Raw genomic sequence first — 9,355 nt, 5'->3', positions numbered from 1 at the left:
TAAATTCTGCAGATTTATGTGGAATAATTTTAGGAGTATCATAACTAATAACCTGAAATATGAAATAAAAAATAGTATATATATATATATATATATATATATATATATATATATATATATATATATATATATATATATACATATATATATATATACATATATATATAAATATCAATATTAAAAAATGCAATATATATAAATATATATATATATATATATATATATATATATATATATATATATATATATATATATTTATATATATATATATATATATATATATATATATATATATATATATATATATATATATATATATATATATATATTATATATATATATATATATATATATATATATATATATATATATATATATATATATATATATATATATATATATTACTTGTATTGTTTACAATGCAAATCCAATTAGAGCCACTTATTTGATAAACAAAGCAAGTCTCTCTATCTGCTGAAAGACAGAAAACATTGCTCCACAAACAGTATTGTCAAGAAATCATATGAACATTTAAATATAACTATTATTATATAACAATAAATTAGTAAAATGAATTTAAAAAAGGGAATAAATATAAATTTACACACATTTACGCAAGTGAATATACAGACTCAATGAGGGCTAAAAATCTGTGGAAATCTGCGGATTTCTGCACGTGTAGATTCCATGTGGGCCTAGTTATATCTTACAAAACGTTATTTAAAAACCTCTCCCTTATGCTAAAGTAATATGTCTTATAAAATCAAGTGACTCGAAGCTATTTTAAGAAGACGCAGTGGCGCAGTAGGTAGTGCTGTTGCCTCACAGCAAGAAGGTTGCTGGTTCGAGCCTCCGCTGGGTCAGTTGGCGTTTCTGTGTGGAGTTTGCATGTTCTCCCTGCGTTCGCGTGGGTTTCCTCTGTGTCTTCCGGTTTCTCTTACAGTCCAAAGATGTGGTACAGGTGAATTAGGCTTAATTGTCTGTAGTGTATGAGTGTGTGGATGTTTCACAGAGATGGTTTCGTAAAAACGTGCTGGATAAGTTGGCAGTTCATTCCGCTGTGGCGACCCCGGATTAATAAAGGGACTAAGCTGAAAAGAAAATGAATGAAATGGAAGCTATTTTGATTACAACTATATTTTTGATAGGCCTGGAAAAATAATAAATGTGTAATCTCATACCATAAACCAGTAATCCTTAAACACAACCCAATACAATGTTAAACACCTGTTAAGATCAATATATTGACAATATCATCATATTAATACAGTAAATAGAGCCCTTTTTTTGTTTTACTAAAATCATATTCAAATGCAATATTTACTGTCTTGTTTCTTTGTGGTAAATATATTTTAGAGTGTTCATTTATATCTTATAAATCCTATTTTAGATTAAAGTTTGATTCTTTAAAATATACATACATATAATGACATAAATTATAATATATTAGGTCATTTATAATATTATTGTTTTCATATTTGCCTGAAAACCTTTGATTTAATGTTTTTACTTTTATGCTTTTCAAACCTTTAAAGTAAAAATAGCAACAGTGTGAAATATTACACATTTTAAACAACTGCTTTCTATTTTAATATATTTTAAAATATATTTTTTCTGTGGTGAAAAAGCTGAATTTTATGTAGAATTGTATTTTTTTTTTTGCTTATACTATATGTTTGTGCTCCGTTTTTAATGAAAACCAGAATGTTTTCACCAGTTTTTGTAATAAGAAATTTTAAAATCACAAAATGTATTTTATATAGAAATGTTTTGTAAAATACACAAGTCTGTCTTTAAATACAACCTAGCTGAATAAAAAATCAGTATCTTTCTAATGCCACATTAAATATTAATTTAAGACAAAATATCAAGCACCACAACAGCTTTCAGCATTAATGATAACAAGAATGTGTCTCGAGCATCAAATCAGCATATCAAAATGCTTCATACTGTATCATTTTACACCAAAGACCAGAGTAATGATGCTCGAGTAACCTCAGCTTTGCCAAACAAAAGTCTATCATAAATGAATCAAATGAGTATGTCTACTAGATAGTAAAGCACTTCTAAAAGTCATATGGTTTGCCATCCTGGATCCCCTCACCCGTTCTGTTCAGATAGAGACCCAGGGAGAGATGGGATGGAGAAATCCACTTAAAATTCCAGGGTGGCTGGTTCTTGAAGGATGGGGGCACTCCGAAATTCTTGCATGATGACAGCGAGGCTTTGATGTCAGTGTTTTTTGTCTCTGGAGAAGCAGGGCAGGGCCAAAAAAGATCCTATTCTCCAGAGACAATGATTCACTTTACAGCTCAGACTATACACACACACACACACACACACACACACACACACACAATCATATATCGGCCAGGAGTCTTAAAGCACGCCATCCGTGTAAATGCGATCGCTTTTCAAAGTCTTAGAGAAGTGATTTATTTAGTTTAGAGTCTCCTTACGGCATCGTCCCACGAGTCTGGATGATGCTCTGTTAATGCGTTTTCCTACCTCTTTTTTTTTTTTGGTAATTCCTCTATAATTTTCCCTGCCTTTATTTATAGCAATTCATTATACTATAAGAAGGTGGCGCAGCAGGTTTCTTTCTGATGTTTCTTGGCAGGTCGTGTTTGATAGAGTGGGTGGTTTGGCATTTACTCTAAAGGATTTCGAGGTGTTTTTGTTTGGCCCTCTTTTTTTTTTTTTGCCTATTTGCGCTGTTTGCTGTTTTATTGTTAACAATAAAAGCCTTGCCACACACACGTTTATGGACAAACCGCTTCATATGATGTTGAAGAACAAATGTATCCATGTTAAAAGAAATCAAATAAGAGAATTGGAGAGAATGAGAGACTTTCCATACACCATGGAGTGGAAGATGGTGATTTTCAGACCTGAAAAGTCATGCAAAGTCATTGAAAATCTAAAACTCTTGTAGCAAATTTACATTTTATAAACAAATAAAGTTGAAATGAAATAGATATTTATTTTTATTAATTAATAAACAAAATGTGAGCTAGACGTTGGTGGAAAGAGTACTGAAAAATCATACTTAAGTAAAAGTACCATTACTTGCCTAAACGTGTAGTGCAACTAGAGTAAAAGTTTCTGTTGTAAATATTTCTCATAGTATGAGTAAAAAGACCTTTTAAAAGTACTCAAGAGTAGTGAGTATTACGCTGTAAAAAGCTGATGCATTTACATGTAATTTGTGGATGTGTGTAAACGTAACATTCTGTAGTGCATTTAGTTATTGCTTAGCAGACACACAACGTCATGAGACGTTAATATTAGGTTAGATTTAGGTTGTGATGTCAGGTGACCAAAATTCAATGTCTAGCCAGAGTCTAAGGACAACATTACGTCCAATAACGACGTCAAATGACGTTGATATTTGGTTGACTTTAGGTTTTGGTGAAAAGTAACCAAAATCCAACGTCATATTGATGTCAAATACTGACATTTATTCGTCAGGTATATGCAATCGAAACCCAACATCTGATAAACGTCATAGTGGTAACGTCCACATAACGTCAAGCTGTAACATCATTAGACATTGATATTTGGTTGATTTTAGGTTGGACGATTTCCAAACAAAATGCAAAGTTCCCATGGCGTTGGGGTTGAATTTGAATTTTAAACTTAAATAGTCACCAAATCTACTCTATAACCCTTTAATGACATCCTGTCGGGATTGAAACAAACAACTTTGAAACATGAGGATGAAATACCTCAACATATGACTCAGTATATTTGTTTAGCTTGCTATACTCTTAAACCCTTTTGTGTTATTGAAGCCCAGAGAGCCAGTAACAATGACACCCATCCCCAGTGTCCTCCAGCTCTACCTGTAAAGCCTACTGTATTTTTCCGACGGGGTGATTATGTATAGTGCAGAGCAGATCTAAAGCTCTTGGCTCAGACAGTCTATTCTCCAGCTCGCCCCTTTGATGTTCTACTTACATTGCTTGTCTTCTGCCGAGACAATGACGAGAACCTTTCGCCACACTGGGCATAATGCGCTTGTTGCTTTTGTTGGTTCTGTCTTTCTTCCCCACACCCCAGGGGAATTTTCCTGACTGGCACAAACACACTCTGCCTTCTGCTTCTCTTGCCAAAGCCTTTAATATACAGGATTTGATAACATAATGTCAGTTTGGCAAGGTCAAAATTCTTCTCATCAAGTTATCCGGTGTATAGTGTAGCAGGCATTTGTTTCCAATTTGTTTATATAGCCTAAATAGATCACAAACTGCCTCTTTTGTGTACCAGGAAAATGTTCTGCACTCCATTATATCACTATATGACATTAATCTTGATTTAAGGCAGGATGAATCCATGTATCTGTGTTTTTTTTTTGCACCAGATTCTGAGCTTTCCATCCAACAAGGTTATTATAAATGCTTCAAAGTCAAATTTCAGCACTTTTCAACACTCCCGTTGGTTGAGTCCTAAGCTGCGTCCCAAATGGCACACTATACACTATGCACTCATGCACTATGTACTTATGCACTTACACACTCAACAGGATAGTACATGTATGTAGTGTTGTCCCAAATGGCACACTAATGTTTTTTTTACTAAACGGAAATTCAAACCGTTTCCCTGATGACGTTTGACAGTTGCCAAATTAGTGAAATAAACGACCGAATTATCAAATAATACCTATCGTGAGTATTGCTGCATTCACCATCGGGAGGCGATATAATCACTCTCGTAGGAGAATTTTGCTTTCTCCATCCAAAATAAATAAAGTTATCCAACATGTGCGTCCGATAGCTCCGCCCCTTCCGCTACGTAAGCAAACCTGCGGTCGTTGAGTGCGTGAAGTGTCCATCAATACACACTTCATTTTAGCGGCTGAATGAGTGCATCATCCAGGTAATTAAAGTGCACTTATTATTTTAAGAGTTTTCAGTGTGAACACACTACTTACACTATTTATACTACAAAATGGCGTAGAATAGTGCATAAGTATGCAGCTCTAGTGTAATTTGTCATTTGTGTGCTTTTCCAACACGATCTCATGGCAATTCATAAGTTTTCAATTTAGTGGCTAATTCATATGAATTTGTACCTTGTCAATTATACAATTTAGTTAGATTTGCTTATCCCCCAATTATAGTTGGGTTTGGGGGGAGAAGGAGGTGGTTGGGTGCCACACCCCCTTTTTAAAATCACACATTTTCATACGACTGGAATTAACCACTAAACTGGCGAAACGTAAAATGGTTATGTTTCCTCATGAGCTCAGGGTGGCTTTTCTACTGCTGTAGCTCATCTGCTTCAAGGTTGGATGTGTTGTCAAACCAGAGATCCTCTTCTGGTTGTTGTTTTTTTTTTTAAATTGCTGTTTACTTTGAATCTAAAACAACCATTCTCCATAGCATTAAAATGCATTTAAACTCATAGATCTGCCGCTTGCTGAATATTTTCTCTTTTTCAGCTCATACTCTGTAAACCAGATGGTTGTGTGAAAGTCCCAGTGGATAAGAAGTTTCTAAAACATTCAGATCAGACTGTCTGGCCTGGCACAAACCAGTTCTAAAATTTAAGCTTTAAGAGATCACTTTGCCCATGTCTACATGCGTAAAGTGTTGACATGATATTGGCTGATAAGATATTAGAAAAGCATGCCTAATAAAATGGCCGGTTTGTGCAAATCTTGCACATGTGTGGCACACATTTTTTTTTAACCTAGCAGGTGAATCTGTTGCGATTCTCAGAAGGCCCATTATAATGGAGAAACATTTCAATTGATTCTCAACAGACCGAATCTTTCTGAAGTGCCCGCTTCGGCGCCCAGAGGCAGGCACAAATGGAACATACCTGCTCCTTGACTGCACCTGCCCTAACGCAACCAGATGTTCGGAAAACTCACGGCACGAAATGAATCTACGGTTACCGCCGTTTCATTTGCCTGCTGCATTTTTGCCATTCCACACAGTGTTTTTGTTATTGTTGTATTTCCCCCATGAAAGGTGACCTGACGGGGGCAGCTTTCGCGTGGCTCCCATAGGGCAGTCATGGTGGGCCTAGCTGCTATGTGATGTGGAACAGTACAAATAATCACCCCAAGCAACTGTTTATTTTCACCTGTCCTCTCTCAGCTTTCTCTGGACTGGAGCGGGAAGCACGGCCGATCGAGCAGAGCCCCCCCATAGAGGTTAATTGGCGTAATGTGCGAATTGCTTGCATGCACATTGCCATCATTCTTCTTCCTCTTCACCGAGACTCTGAGTCAGTTTTCAACCATAGGCTGCTTTTTTGAGTGATGAATGCTCTTCCAGGTGGCTGCTTGTGTATTTGATAGGTAGACATCAACATTCCAGTTGCGTGAAGTTACTTTTACAGACCCCAACATCTGACGATTCGTCTGGTGATGGTGGAGATGGTCGACATCTGCAGCCGTTCCATCTTTGCTTTACTTGAGACGTGTGAATACTTGGAATTTTTGTCAGAAAGCATCACTCATTCTGCAACAAGCAACTGATTGGCTTGCCAGCGCTACACGGTGTGGGACCCACCACAGCGCAGGCACACCGCTATTGTACAGAAGCCGCAAAACCGGCCCGTAAAACTCGGCCCACTTTCTTTGTTTTACAATCCTCACTTATAGGCCCTGAAACCATGTGGAACAAATGATGGAGCAGAGGTTAAAGGAAGATCAGGTGTCTAAGAGACATGCTTCAGCACTGTGCCATATATATACATGGATACTTTTGAAAGAATTGATATTTTCCTCCACACATGTATTCAATTGATTTGGTGTCTTTTTTTTCTCCACTTTTATGATTCTTAAAAGAATTTTGATTCTGAAAAGTGACTCTTATTGACATTTTTAGTAGTTTGAAGTCATATATTGTCTGTGTCTGTGTTGTAAATTACGGTACAAAAAGCGAACTGCCAGTACTTATTCTGTTGTTACAGGCTTATTTCTCGTTATATAGTTTCTTTTAACAATCTCTTGTCTCAAACTATTAAAAATGGCAATAAAAGTCACTTTGTTAATCTGCAGTGTTGAATTATCAACATCAAAATTCTACAGAGCCAAGGAGCCAACATCTCATAATGCAATTCACAACCGTTAACACCATGTGAACCACAAAATACAAAATAATTAGCAAACATTTTATTACAGTGTTGCAGTAAAGTTGTATCTAAATCTAAGCAAGTTTATTTTTACTTGAGCAAAAGGCTGTTTGAGTTTTATTGTTCATCAATGAGTCCTGAAAATATGGACGTTTCTTGAAAAAAGCAACCAACATAACTGCTGTCAACATTCAGAAACATATGTTTAGAGCAGTTATGTTAGTTGCTTTCATGGCTTCTTAGATATCTGATCATGTGACACAGAAGACTGTATAGTGACTACTGAAAAATTCAGCTTAATTTTTAATTACTTTAAGTGCATGTATAAATGACTATCTGGTGTTTTCATATCGTGATGACTCGATGCAATAAATAAAGCGAATGCATTTTCAAGCTTCAAGTAGCACAATAGGCACCATGAGGGCATGTTAGAAGTACTCTATGCAATGTTTGTGCTACATTTAAACACATACATAAAGCCATGTACACTACCTGACAAAGCTCTTGTCGCCTATCCAATTTTTAGGAACAACAAATAATAACTTGACTTCTAGTTGATCATTTGGTATCAGAAGTGGCTTATATGAAAGGCAAAGGCCTCTAGATTATATAATATGATCATTCCTTGATTTTTAATAATTTAATTAGGGCAGTAAGGTCTGACTTTGCTTAGACAAAAGTCTTGTTACTTAACAGAATAACTGCATCCAAACATCTCTCCAATGACTCAAATAACTTAAAGTCATGTGGAATGGCAAAGAAAGCGTTCTTGCAGGACTCCCAGAGTTCATCAAGATTCTTTGGATTTTTCTTCAATGTCTCCTCCTTCATCTTACCCCAGACATGCTCAATAATGTTCATTTCTGGTGACTGGGCTGGCCAATCCTGGAGCACCTTGACTTTCTTTGCTTTCAGGAACTTTGATGCGGAGGCTGAAGTATGAAAAGGAGCGCTATCCTGCTGAAGAATTTGCCCTCTCCTGTGGTTTGTAATGTAATGGGCAGCACCAATGTCTTGATACCTCAGGCTGTTAATGTTGCCATCCGCTCTACAGATCTCTCACATACTGAATGTAACCCCCAAACCATGATATTTCCTTCACCAAACTTGACTGATTTCTGTGAGAATCTTGGGTCCATGCTGGTTCCAATAGATCTTCTTGTTTTTGTGACGATTAGGATGCAGCTCAACAGATGATTCATCAGAAACATCTACCTTCTGCCACTTTTCCAAACGATTAACTAGAAGCCAAGTTATTATTTGTTGCTTTTAAAACTGGGATCAAAGACAAGACTTTTGTCAGGTAGTGTACAATACCTTTAGCTGTTGACTTGCATTTTACGAATCTACAAGAATCCAGCTTAAAATCTTTGTATCTTAATGAAGAAAAAAGTCATCTACATCTGGAATAGCCTGAGGGTCTGTTAATTGACAGCAAATTTTAGTTTTAGGGCGAACTGTTGCATTATCTCCATTGCAATAAATAACTTAAAGTAATCCATCCAAATTTGAATGGTTAACTTTTGTAAACTTGAACCAACTCATTGAAAAGATCCTTTTTAAACACTGATATATTTAATTGTTCCTATAAATACATCAAGAAAAAATAGGACAGTCCTATAGACCATTTTAGAATTTTAGCTCAACAGACTTAAGTTAACTAAAAACCTAAATTAGTACCTTTGTAATCAATCTCTATGCAAATTTCATGCATATTTTAAGGAGATGTAATATAATTTTCATGCGTATACATATTATGTTTGTAGATCATAGCTGCATCCGAAATTGCATACTTCCTTACTATATAGTACGCTAAAATCAGTATGCGAGCCGAGTGGTATGTCCGAGTTCATAAAATTCGAAAGACAGTATGCTAGAAGTACCGGGTTGGGCTACTACTTCCGATGTGAAGTGCGCATCAGATGGACGATACTCTATCCCATGATGCACCACGAAAGAAGCGACTTAGAGGATACAGGGACACTAAATCGCTTCAACTTCACGTTGATTGGCTGGCTTGTCTATAAGCTGACATACGAGCGATCCACTAATGAATCTGCTGTCCCTATATCTGTGGTTACACGCAGTAAACAGCGGTGAGTTTAGTAAACCACCCTTCAGGCCCAATCATTTCTAATAAGCATGTGAACACAATAGCAAATTAGCGCTGTTTAAGAACGTGTTTAACAGCGCTCAAATGTTCACAGAAAATAGACATTTTTAAAATGTCAGTATCGAATTCCAGTCATACTCTAATCCAGGGGCG

The sequence above is a fragment of the Danio rerio genome, chromosome 4 (assembly GCF_049306965.1).
Source record: "Danio rerio strain Tuebingen ecotype United States chromosome 4, GRCz12tu, whole genome shotgun sequence".
NCBI lineage: Eukaryota > Metazoa > Chordata > Actinopteri > Cypriniformes > Danionidae > Danio > Danio rerio.
The sequence above is the reverse complement of the archived record's forward strand: the minus strand, read 5'-3'. Positions refer to the sequence as shown.